The sequence below is a fragment of the Thalassophryne amazonica genome, chromosome 2, assembly GCF_902500255.1.
Source record: "Thalassophryne amazonica chromosome 2, fThaAma1.1, whole genome shotgun sequence".
Taxonomy (NCBI): domain Eukaryota; kingdom Metazoa; phylum Chordata; class Actinopteri; order Batrachoidiformes; family Batrachoididae; genus Thalassophryne; species Thalassophryne amazonica.
This window is the reverse complement of record NC_047104.1, coordinates 94,441,218-94,453,663: the sequence shown is the minus strand read 5'-3', so window position 1 is coordinate 94,453,663 and position 12,446 is coordinate 94,441,218. Positions and strand designations below refer to the sequence as shown.

General features: G+C 42.0%; 1 protein-coding gene across 3 annotated transcripts in view; it reads right to left on the bottom strand.

Annotated features, from left to right (window-relative positions):
• Window positions 1-8,198, bottom strand: part of LOC117527369 (rho family-interacting cell polarization regulator 1-like) — a 38,070-nt gene extending 29,872 nt beyond the window's left edge. For all 3 annotated transcript variants that reach the window (XR_004565514.1, XM_034189686.1, XM_034189692.1), the window contains exon 1: window positions 8,048-8,198. The gene's annotated coding sequence lies outside the window, so the exon portion shown is untranslated. The remainder of the gene's footprint in view (window positions 1-8,047) is intronic.
• Between the last annotated feature and the right edge of the window lie 4,248 nt (window positions 8,199-12,446).

Sequence of the window (12,446 nt, the reverse complement as noted above, 5' to 3'; positions counted from 1 at the left end):
TGGAATGGAAGATTGCTGCTAATCCTCCGCCGCGGCCCGTGCTACGAGCATTCTGACAGTTAGTGTGACTCGGGGGTGTTGACTCATTTAAACTAACATATTCATCCTGCTGTAACCAGGTTTCTGTAATGCAGAATAAATCAATATGTTGATCAATTATTATATCATTTACCAACAGGGACTTAGAAGAGAGAGACCTAATGTTTAATAGACCACATTTAACTGTTTTAGTCTGTGGTGCAGTTGAAGGTGCTATATTATTTTTTCTTTTTGAATTTTTATGCTTAAATAGATTTTTACTGGTTATTGGTGGTCTGGGAGCAGGCACCGTCTCTACAGGGATGGGGTAATGAGGGGATGGCAGGGGGAGAGAAGCTGCAGAGAGGTGTGTAAGACTGCAACTCTGCTTCCTGGTCCCAACCCTGGATAGTCACGGTTTGGAGGATTTAAGAAAATTGGCCAGATTTCTAGAAATGAGAGCTGCTCCATCCAAAGTGGGATGGATGCCGTCTCTCCTAACAAGACCAGGTTTTCCCCAGAAGCTTTGCCAATTATCTATAAAGCCCACCTCATTTTTTGGACACCCCTCAGACAGCCAGCAATTCAAGGAGAACATGCGGCTAAACATGTCACTCCCGGTCCGATTGGGGAGGGGCCCAGAGAAAACTACAGAGTCCGACATTGTTTTTGCAAAGTTACACACCGATATAATGTTAATTTTAGTGACCTCCGATTGGCGTAACCGGGTGTCATTACTGCCGACGTGAATTACAATCTTACCAAATTTACGCTTAGCCTTAGCCAGCAGTTTCAAATTTCCTTCAATGTTGCCTGCTCTGGCCCCCGGAAGACAATTGACTATGGTTGCTGGTGTCGCTAACTTCACATTTCTCAAAACAGAGTCGCCAATAACCAGAGTTTGATCCTGTGTCACCAAGTGGGGAAAAACGGTTAGAAATGTGAACGGGTTGGCGGTGTACACGGGGCTTCTGTTTAGGACTACGCTTCCTCCTCACAGTCACCCAGTCGGCCTGCTTTCCCGGCTGCTCGGGATCTGCCAGAGGGGAACTAACGGCGGCTAAGCTACCTTGGTCCGCACCGACTACAGGGGCCTGGCTAGCTGTAGAATTTTCCACGGTGCGGAGCCGAGTCTCCAATTCGCCCAGCCTGGCCTTCAAAGCTATGAATAAGCTACACTTATTACAAGTACCATTACCGCTAATGGAGGCCGAGGAATAACTAAACATTTCACACCCAGAGCAGAAAAGTGCGGGAGAGACAGGAGAAGCTGCCATGCTAAATCAGCTAAGAGCTAGTAGCTGCGCTAAGCTAGCGGATTCCTAAAAACACGCAAAGTGAATAATGTGTAAATAATTTAGAGGTGATTCAGCAGAGGGAGTGCTTTAGTTAAGGCACCTGAAGATTACACTGGGAAACAAATCGTTATCTAGATAACTAGATCAATCTAACTGCGCAGATTAAACAGCTAACAGATACAGCAAAACACCGCTGTGCTCCGGAACAGGAAGTGATACAATACCGCAGTGAGAGCCAACCACCAGTAAAGGCAAGCAAGAATCAATCCATGTTGATTCAGATGCAAGCTAAAAGAAATCACAGACTGTAAGGTGGTAGCAGGAGAGAGTGTCACTAGACAGCATAGGATGGTTGTTTGTAGGATGACTTTAGAGGTAAAGAAGAAGAAGAGAGAGAGAGCTCAACAAAGGATCAGATGGTGGAAGCTGAAGGAGGAAGACTGTTGTGTGAAATTTAGCGAGCAGGTGAGAGAAGCACTAGTTGGAGGGGAAGCAATTTTGGACAACTGGAAAAGTACTGCAGATGTGGTGAGGGAGACAGCTAGGGCAGTACTGGGTATGACATCTGGACAGTGGAAGGAAGACAAGGAGATTTGGTGGTGGAATGAAGAGGTCCAGGAAAGCATAAGGAGAAAGAGGTTGGTGAAAAAGTTTTGGGATAGTCGGAGAGATGAAGAAAGTAGACAGGAGTACAAGGAGATGTGGCGTAAGGCAAGAAGAGAAGTGGCAAAAGCAAAGGAAAAGGCATATTGTGAGCTGTACAAGAAGTTGAATAGTAAGGAAGGAGAAAAGGACTTGTACCGATTGGCCAGACAAAGGGGCAGAGCTGGAAAGGATGTGCAGCAGGTTAGGGTGGTAAAAGATGCACATGGTAATGTGCTGACAAGTGAGGAGTGTGTGCTGAGAAGGTGGAGGGAATATTTTGAAGGGTTGATGAATAAAGAAAATGAGCGAGAGAAAGGCTGGATGATGTGGTGAGAGTAAATCAGGAAGTAAAAGAGATTAGCAAGGAAGAAGCGAGGGCTGCTATGAAGAGGATGAAGAGTGGAAAGGCAGTTGGTCCAGATGACATTCCAATGGAGGCATGGAATGTCTAGGAGAGATGGCAGTAGAGTTTCTAACCAGATTGTTTAATAAAATCTTGGAAAGTGAAAGGATGCCTGAGGAGTGGAGACGAAGTGTGCTGGTTCCTATTTTCAAGAACAAGGGTGATGTGCAGAGCTGCAGTAACTACAGAGGCATAAAGCTGATCAGCCACAGCATGAAGTTATGGGAAAGAGTAGTAGAAGCTAGGCTTAGAAAACAGGTGAAGATCTGTGAGCAGCAATATGGTTTCATGCCGAGAAAGAGCACTACTGATGCAATGTTTGCTCTGAGAATACTGTTGGAAAAGTACAGAGAAGGACAGAAAGAGTTACACTGTGTGTTTGTGGACTTAGAAAAAGCTTATGATAGGGTGCCAAGAGAAGAGTTGTGGCATTGTATGAGGAAGTCTGGAGTGGCAGAGAAGTATGTTAGGGTAGTACAGGACATGTACAAGAATAGTGTGACAGCGGTGAGATGCGCAGTCGGAATGACAGACTCATTCAAGGTGGAGGTGGGATTACACCAAGAATCAGCTCTGAGTCCTTTCTTGTTTGCAGTGGTGATGGACAGGTTGACAGATGAGATCAGACAGGAGTCCCCATGGACTATGATGTTTGCAGATGACAGTATGATCTGTAGTGAGAGTAGAGAGCAAGTTGAGTCTAGTCTGGAGAAGTGGAGATATGCTTTGGAGAGAAGGGGAATGAAAGTCAGTAGAAGCAAGACTGAGTATATGTGTGTGACTGGGAGGGAGCCCAGTGGAATAGTGCAGTTACAAGGAGTAGAAGTGGTGAAAGTAGATGAGTTTAAATATTTGGGGTCAATTGTTCAAAGTAATGGAGAGTGTGGTAGAGGGGTGAAGAAGAGAGTGCAGGCAGGGTGGAGTGGGTGGAGAAAGGTGGCAGGAGTGATTTGTGACCGAAAAATATCAGCAAGAGTGAAGGGGAAAGTTTACAAAACAATAGTGAGACCAGCTATGTTGTACGGTTTAGAGACAGTGGCACTAACAAAAAGACAGGAGGCAGAGCTGGAGGTGGCAGAGCTGAAGATGTTGAGATTCTCTTTGGGAGTGACAAGAATGGACAAGATTAGGAATGAACATATCAGAGGGACAGCTCAGGTGGGACGGTTTGGAGACACAGTCAGAGAGGCGAGATTGAGATGGTTTGGACATTTGCAGAGGAGGGACCCAGGGTATATAGGGAGAAGGATGCTGAGGATGGAGCCACCAGGCAGGAGGAGAAGAGGGAGACCAAAGAGGAGGTTCATGGATGTGCTGAGAGAGGACATGCAGGTGGTTGGTGTGACAGAGGAAGATACAGAGGACAGGGTGAGATGGAAATGATTGATCTGCTGTGGCGACCCCTAACGGGAACAGCCGAAAGACAAAGAAGAGGAGTACAGAGCGTAGTACTGCCTGCCATGCTCAATTCCCGTACCTCCACATCCCAAGTCGGTATTGTCCATGACTGTTGTTACTGGCCATCTCGCCCGGTATCTTCTAAGCAAGCGACACTGAGTGACAGCGCTTCGACAATGAAATTAGCGCCATTACCATAAATTCTAGGCCTAAATCGCCCTGTCATTTAATGATTGATACTGTTATCTATGTTTGATTCTCACAGAAATACAGGACAAAGTGTGTCCCTTATCGGTTCAAAACAAAGACGCGTATTTTAGCTTCCAAACACAGGACCATTCTGTTTTTCAAGGGACGGTTGGCAACCCTACTCATCACGTTTAACTAGAGCCTCACAGGAAGTCTGCCTTTAAAAAATAAAAATTTGCAAGCTAATCACAGTCCGTTTGTATTCATGTTCTGCCAAATATCAACAGTGATAGTAGCAACCGAAGAGGTGATGAGTTTATCAGAACAGGCTGTATCCATGGAGAGGTCAAAAACACAACGTATGTTCTAAGATTAGCACTGCTCTTCAACCTTCATCCACAAACGCAATCCACAACACACATCGGGCGGTTTTGGGATGTTCAAGAACAGATTGTGACTTTAAAGCTATCTTGCTACACACAGGAATGTCTGTACACAATTTGCTTTTGCTTTTTTTTCGTCTTTACCCACTTTATGTTCGTAAGCAACATTCTCCATACGGCTGGTCCTGCACCTCCGCCTCACTCAGCCACTTGTCTTAGTCTACTTATCGTCATTATTCACCTTAAACTGTGCATCCCTCATTTCTTCCTCCTCTCAAAGTCCATCTTATCACTTTTAACTACATCAATAACCTCTTTTCATCCCACATTTAAACCACCTCAGCTGTCTTTCCTGCACTTTTGTAGTGATTTCTCTTACCTACAGATGCATCACAAAAAAATGATCATGGAAAAAGTTAAATATTTTTGTCAGATTTTTCAGAAAGTGAAGGTAAATGTTTCAAGCAGTTTTTAATTTCAATAATTATGGCCTACACCTCAATAAATATATATTTTTAAAAGACGTAATATTACAATATTTAATTTCAAGTTTGAGGAATTATTTATGCAGTATAAATACCATGAATTTCTTAGTCTGGATCAGCACACACAACTACAATCATGGGGAAGACTGCTGACTTGACAGTTGTCCAGAAGATACTCATTGACACCCTGCAGTAGAAGGTCACTGCTGAAAGCACTGGCTGTTTGCAGAGAGCTCTATCGAAGCATATTCATGGAAAGATGACTGTAGGGGATGTAGGAAAAGAAGCACAAGCAACAGGGAAGACTGCAGCCTTCAGAAAATCGTCAAGCACAGCTGATTGAAGAACTTAGGAGAACTTCAAAAGGAGTGGACTGAGGCTGGATTCAGTGCATTAAGAGCCACCACACACAGACGTGTCCAAGAAATGGGCTACAAGTGTCGTATTCCTTGTGTCGATGCAGTCCTAAACTGGAGACAATGCTGGAAGCATCTTACTCCAAAGTAACCAAAGGATCCTAGTATGAACTGTAGTTGTGGGGTGGAGCGGAGGTGGACATGCAGCATCTCATGGTGAGATCAGAAGGGATATGGATGATGTCTAATGGGATGTGGTGTCCAGTCGATGGCCATCCACAGTGCAGGTAGGAGTACCGTAGTCTTAATCAAGGGGATCTGAGGGAGGCTGAGCCAAGTAGCAAAAGAGGAGTGCATGAAGTTGCCTTTAGCCCACAGCCGAATCTATGAAGAAAGCCAGGGTGTGAGCACCACTGGGGGGGCCCACAGTTGGGCCTGAATGAGTGGTCTAGTTAGGGAAGTTAAGCACAAGGATCTGCGCACCAATGCCTTAGCTTTTTACTGAGCAGGAAGTGACAAAGTGGCCTGGCTGTACTCAGTAAACACAGATGTTCTGTTTCCAGTGGCAGAGTCTCTCTCTTCAGGGGTCAACCTGGTCCTGTCTAACTGCATGGGTATTTCAGAACTGGTGGGGGAGCTCATGAGTGGCGAACGGGTTGCGGTGGTAGACAGTATTCCTGGTGTGGACTAGATGGATGGGATGCCAATCCATTGCAGATTACTTCGCCAGCCAAGGCCACTGCCCATTTACAGCTGGGTGGATGAAGCATCTCATCCATGGACATAGACAGACTGCATGACTGTCATCAGTGGGTGAACAGAGTATTACATTTGAAATGTCCAAGGAATCATTTCCAGTCAAAATGAAATGTTCTTTTTTCAATTTAATTAAAGATACTAATCAATTACTAAGTGACATATCTTATTTTCAAGTGGGAAAGCAAAGGGTCAAAATATGATTTCTTTGCAATTTTCTGTCAGCTGTATGATAATACAATGATCAACCAAAAAAAAAAAAAAAATCAAGTGATTATAAAAGCCTTACTCAATACAAACCCCATTTTCTTACCAACTGTAAGAGACCTCTCAAAATTAACGCTGGAACTTAATCACCGAAAGAAATAGTATATAATTACAGGTGAAAATGGATGGTCACATATTTATTCATTATGTGCCTAAAACCTACACACACACACACCAGAGTTTATAAGTAATTTAACCATGTCATATTGAACCATAATGCATGAGTAATGTTAGTATTTTTGCATTGTGGTTATAAACGGTCTCTGTGAGCTTATCTCTTTCCTTACACTACATTAGAGATCACTGGGTGGATTAATCCTCTCTGTTCACCGAGCAGCATGAACAAACACTTCACAAAACTGTACTTTTATTTTTAGTTTTACATGCAGCTGTTGCATCCAACAGTACATATTGCAACAGGAAGTATTTCATGACTGTGGTATGTAAATTTTAGATTATAATTGTAAGTGAAAAGCTACCCACAGTAGACATGTTCAATGTTACAATATCTTTTGGGCCACATGTTGTTCTTGTTCCACAAATAAAATTAAAGATCTGTGCCAAATTTTATTGTAATCAGACACTGTTTAGGGGTCCCCCACAAAGCAACAGTTTTCCCCAAACAAGCAATGTAGTAAACCAGTAATTCCAGTAATGTTCTCCTCTGGGTGACCAATCAACCACCACTTTTTGCGATTAGAAGCCATCACATGTACCTGTAAAAGAAAAATAATGGCATCAGAGTCTTCTCCCGTTAGGGTGACGTTGCCTTGCCAATAGAGGGAGAGGAAAATGTGTCACTTTGAGAGATCTCTTAATCTTATTGAGTTTAAATTTGGTCTGCACCCATAAAACCCCAAGTGGAACAAAAAGGCCCGAAGTCTCTCACAACTTTTATTTTTTTCACTATATAACATGAACAGCCCTACCCCACAGGGTGGGTGTGTGTGTGTGTGTGTGTGTGTGTTTGCAGCATACATACACTAAGATGGTTATAGTATGACAGCCAAATAAATCATTAAAAGTCTTAAACGCCTCACCCACACATCATTACGTTTCTGGAAATGCAGCTGTTATTGGTAACATTTACATATGACATGGTTCATTTTACACTCATGTGACATATGTTGCGGAAGTACATGTCCAAACTTCCATTTTCTTTGAGACACGCCCACTGAGTCGCTCTGTGCACTTGTACGCGCCCACCCAGTCCAGGAAGAGCCATTTCTATCTAAGGCAACAGGTTGTTTCTGTATTTAAAAAAAAAAAAGGTTTGTAAGGATGCACGGCCTGAGTGCTTATGTTTCAGCTACCAGTGTTTAGACCTTTGGAAAATGTGGACAATAGGACCCCTTTAAGTGTTTGTGGGCATCAGTGAGCAGCAGGAGGAAGAGGAGCTGGAAACAAATGAAGGCTGCTGGTGTTCCAACAAAACACAGCCACCTCTAGTCCAGATTACTGGATTACTCTGACCTGGTGTGAGCAGATCAACTTCTTCACACATCACGGCTGAGCTCTTGACTTCGACTTCCTGACTCCAAACAACAAACCTGGGCTCAGTTTTCCTCTCTAAATTTATATCCAGTAAAAATCCCACCCAGACCCCGGAGCTCATCACAGGCCACAAAAAGTCCTCTGCCGTCTACACCAGGACCCCCAACGCCCTGTTCCCACACAACAAGAGCCACTACACGGAATAAAACCGATCAGAAACTCAATCTCAGTCGAGTGTAATGTCGACTAATGAACATCACGAGATACCAACTTCTGCTCAGAGACTCGTGTCCATATAGAGGAAAAATAGAGAAAGAATTCCTGCGGTGACCTTGGCGATAAAAGCAGCTCCTACCTTCTTTTTAAAGTCTGACAGAGCAGAATGTGAGCCCGCAGTTCCATTTCCAACACGATGCTCCGCAGTTTGCAGAGGTTTACTGTTATTCTGGGCGCTGTCCTTCTCCTTGATTTCGCAGTTTTTGTGTCCACATTATTGTCAAGTTAATAACAGTTATTAAAAGCTACTACCGGCCGAACCCTTTCATTGTAAAAGCTTAATTAAAAAAAAAAAAACACTGGAATATCACATATTTCAGTGAAAAGTAAAAATGAATAAATTAATAATAATAATAATAATAATAATACACAGTGTTTGGTAGGTTCCATAGTTGTATTACAGGAGCATGTAAATCACAACTGAACTGATCCACGGGGTACACTGCACACGTAAAAAATAAATAAATAAATAAATAAAATAACACATACAGCAACACACAATGAAAGAGAATAAAACATACATGCACGTTCCCTGTTGGATCAGCAAGCAAGGCCGTGAGTCCACACAGTAACAGCAAATACAGCATTCAGTAACACCCACTGAAAATAAAATATGATTCATTTGTCCTAAAAATCAGCTAACAAATTGACAAAATTATGAACATTATTTTACAGAATCAATTCTATTGCCAAGTAAGCTCACACATACAAGGAATTGGATCTGGTGTTACTGGTGCATAAACAATAAGAAAAAAAAACCCACCTCTCTAAGAAGTAAAACAGCCAAACAGGCAAAACTATATTCACTGTTTACTAAATATAACATAATGAATGGGACTGTGCAAAAACAGGTAATTGGAGTACAGCTGTACAGTACCGTTCAGTGCAGGGATGACCAATCTGTACTTTATGGTAGTGAGGGGAGGGGAGCAGGGTAAGTGGGGGTCTCTGGCATTATTTGTGAGTCTTGCTGCAGATGGAAATAAGCTGTTTTTGTGTCTTGAGGTTTTGGTCCTGATGGACCTCAACCTCCTGCCAGAGGGGAGGGTGACAAGAAGTTAGTGACCTGGGTGGGAGGGATCAGCTACAATCTTCCTTGCTTGCCTCAGGGCCTTGGAGGCATACAGGTCCTGTAGGGATGGCAGACTGCAGTCAATCACCTCCTCTGCTGCATGGATGATATAGGCTACAGCCTGCTCCTGTCCTTAGCAGTGCCATTTGAGGGTTAAGGCTAAATAAAAGGTCAGCCACCTTCCCCTGTCCTTTGGTGCCCCTTTATTTTTTGAGGCTCTTGCTGCTTCATCATTACAAGATACATCACTTTCCCTCAAAACTGCATGTACCTACCAGTATCTTAAATTCAAGGTAAACTTTAAAACCAAATGTGAGGTGCAAAACTAAAGACACTCCCTATCCATATGTAACCATTTCAGTTTTGTGTTAGGTCCCACAATGCATTGCTCATAAAAGACCAAATCAAGAATTAAAAAACCTTTAGACAGAACTCAAAGTATAAATATAAATATATAAATATAAGCATATATATATATATATATATATATATATATATATATATATATATATATATATAAATCCTGTAATTACCTCAGTACAATCATCTACAATCATGCATATATCTATTCATACACTATTGCATGTACTGATATTTGTACAGTACTCCTTTATTTATACATTACTATACATACCCATCTGTATATTATCCATCTCCTACTTGTTTTGTTCTTGTAAAGCACTTTGAATTGCCTGTGTGTGTGTGTGTGTGTGTGTGTGTGTGTGTGTGTGTGTGTGTGTGTGTGTGTGTGTGTGTGTGTGTGTGTGTGTGTGTATACAGTAAATATTTTAACAATATTTTTCATTTGTTTATGTGCATAATTAGTATTTACCAACCAATTTTGAGCTTTTATTTTGAAATCAGCTCCGCAAAAGCGGAACTGTGGTTTGGCTTTGTTGCCGCGGTAACAGGGTCTTGCTGTGTTTTCTTCGCCTTGCTGCTTTGCTCAGTTTGCTGTGCTGGCGGCGAATCCATGGAAAGAAGTATGCATGATGTTTCCGAGGAGAAAAATCACCGACGTTTCCCACAAGCACACCAGTCACCGACAGTTACCCAGAAAGCGTGTAGTTTGTGGTTTTAATTTGCACGTTAGGGTTAAAAACAGACGTTGATGGCCGCTGGTTCCAAAGAGAAGCAGGAGAGGAAAACGTGGGCTTTTTGTTCCTCCACGTTTCCGACAAAACAGGGCGTTACAGCTGCTTAAAGCTAACTAACGGTTCCATTAGTCTTGGAGATAAGTTGCATTGTGTGTGTGTCGTATTGACAACGCACGCCAGCAAAATAGCTTTTAGAACAGGGTAAAATAAGACTTAAAGGTTACAACCGGAAAAATAAACAAAATCATTTTGTCACGTATCAGCTGGGAGCACAATCTCCAGTCACTAACAAGGATTATTCAGTTTCACCTTCAGATGCAAATTTTATCTATATATATGAAAGGAACGTTTTAATCAGTTTTCAATTCAACTTCTGGGATATTGTTCTGGTCATTTACGTAGTGTTGTTTGTGTGTGTGTGTGTGTGTGTGTGTGTGTGTGTGTGTGTGTGTGTGTGTGTGTGTGTGTGTGTGTGTGTGTGTGTGTGTGTGGGTGGGGGGGGGGGGGGGGGGGGGGGGATAAACAGTTCCAAATGCTTTGGTGTAAATGAAATTAACAACAGGTGCACTAGAGGAGCAACAATGAGACGACACCCAAAACAGGAATGATATTACAGGTGGAGGCCCCAGGCATTTTTTTTTTCTGTAATTTTTTTAAATTGTTTTTTCAGTAGTTTAGCATTTTGTTATAGGGTCAGTGTCAATACCCTACAGAGGTTGCACAAGTAGTCCAACTCCTCCAGGATGGTGCATCAATTTGTGCCGTTACCAAAAGGTTTGCTGTGTCTCCCAGCAAGCATATGGAGGAGATTCCAGGAGACAGGCAGTTTACTCTTGGAGAGCTGAACAGGGCCGGAGAAGATCCTTAACCCATCAGCAGGGCCGGCATCTGCTCCTTTGTACAAGGAGGAACAAAATGAGCACTGTCAGAGGTCTACAAAATTACCTCTGGCAGGTTAGAAACAGACTTCATGAGGGTGGCCTGAGGTGGTGTTGTGGGCCCTGTGCTCACTGGCATTTGGCATCTGACTCAATATCTACAGACTACTAACTTTAACTGAACCACAATGCTCCTGTTAGCTAAAATAAAAAGAAGCCAAATAACGCTGTCGATTCACTTATGTTTAAAAAAGAGGGATTACTCCACAGGTGAAGTGTGAGGGAAAGCCAAAGTGCTGCAGATGCACCAAAGTGATTGACATCTAAATTAATACACACACACACAGTTATTACAAGTGAGGATTGTAACCTTATCATTTATGCATATTTTCTAAGGGATATAAACCTGAATTCCTATTGGATTCAATCATTTATAGGTGATATGTGTGATGAAGGTGTGGAAATAACGTTTAGTGTACCTGTTATGGTATGCTGCTTCTTTACCTCAGAAATAGACAAAAAAAAATAAAAATAATTTAAAACATGAAATGTCAAAAATTGTAAAATGCCTTTCAGAGGGATCACACCTCAGTAGCTATTGAGGTGTGATCAACAATCAATCATGTTTTGTTGCAAGAAACGTGGAAAAGATGCAAATTAACTGCAAAAACCATAAGAATTAAATATTAAATGATCTTTATGCAGGACAAGGCTTCATCACATGCATCCAAATATTCCAGCAAAAGCATCACAGATGATGAACTGACATGGTCCTATGCCTCACCTGACTTAAACCCTGCTGAGATCTTATGGGCCTGGAGGCTGTGGTTGCTGCTGGATGAAACGTTGCTCCTCAACTGATCAAGAATCTGAGACTATGGATGGAATTAAGGCTCGTGGCAGTTATCAAAAAGAAGGGTGATTACTAGTCACTGAATATTTTTTGAAATGTTAAAAGTGTTTGATAATTTTGAGCTGTTTATGTTATACTTACACTACTAAATGAAAACAAGTGAGCTGGGAAAACTGTATTTAGTTGCATAATTGTGCACATTATAGTTCCCTAATAATTACACAAACAGCTGAAAAAGCCAAAACTAAGTTTTGAGGTTTATAACATTTTAGAGTAAGTTTGTTCAACAATAAAATTAATCCTCAAGAATAGAACTTGCCTAATAATTGTGCCTGTATATCATTTTGGTTATGTACACTCAACAAAAATATAAACGCAACACTTTTGGTTTTGCTCCCATTTTGTATGAGATGAACTCAAAGATCTAAAACGTTTTCCACATACACAATATCACCATTTCCCTCAAATATTGTTCACAAACCAGTCTAAATCTGTGATAGTAGTGAGCACTTCTCCTTTGTTGAGATAATCCATCCCACCTCACAGGTGTGCCATACCAAGATGCTGATTAGACACCA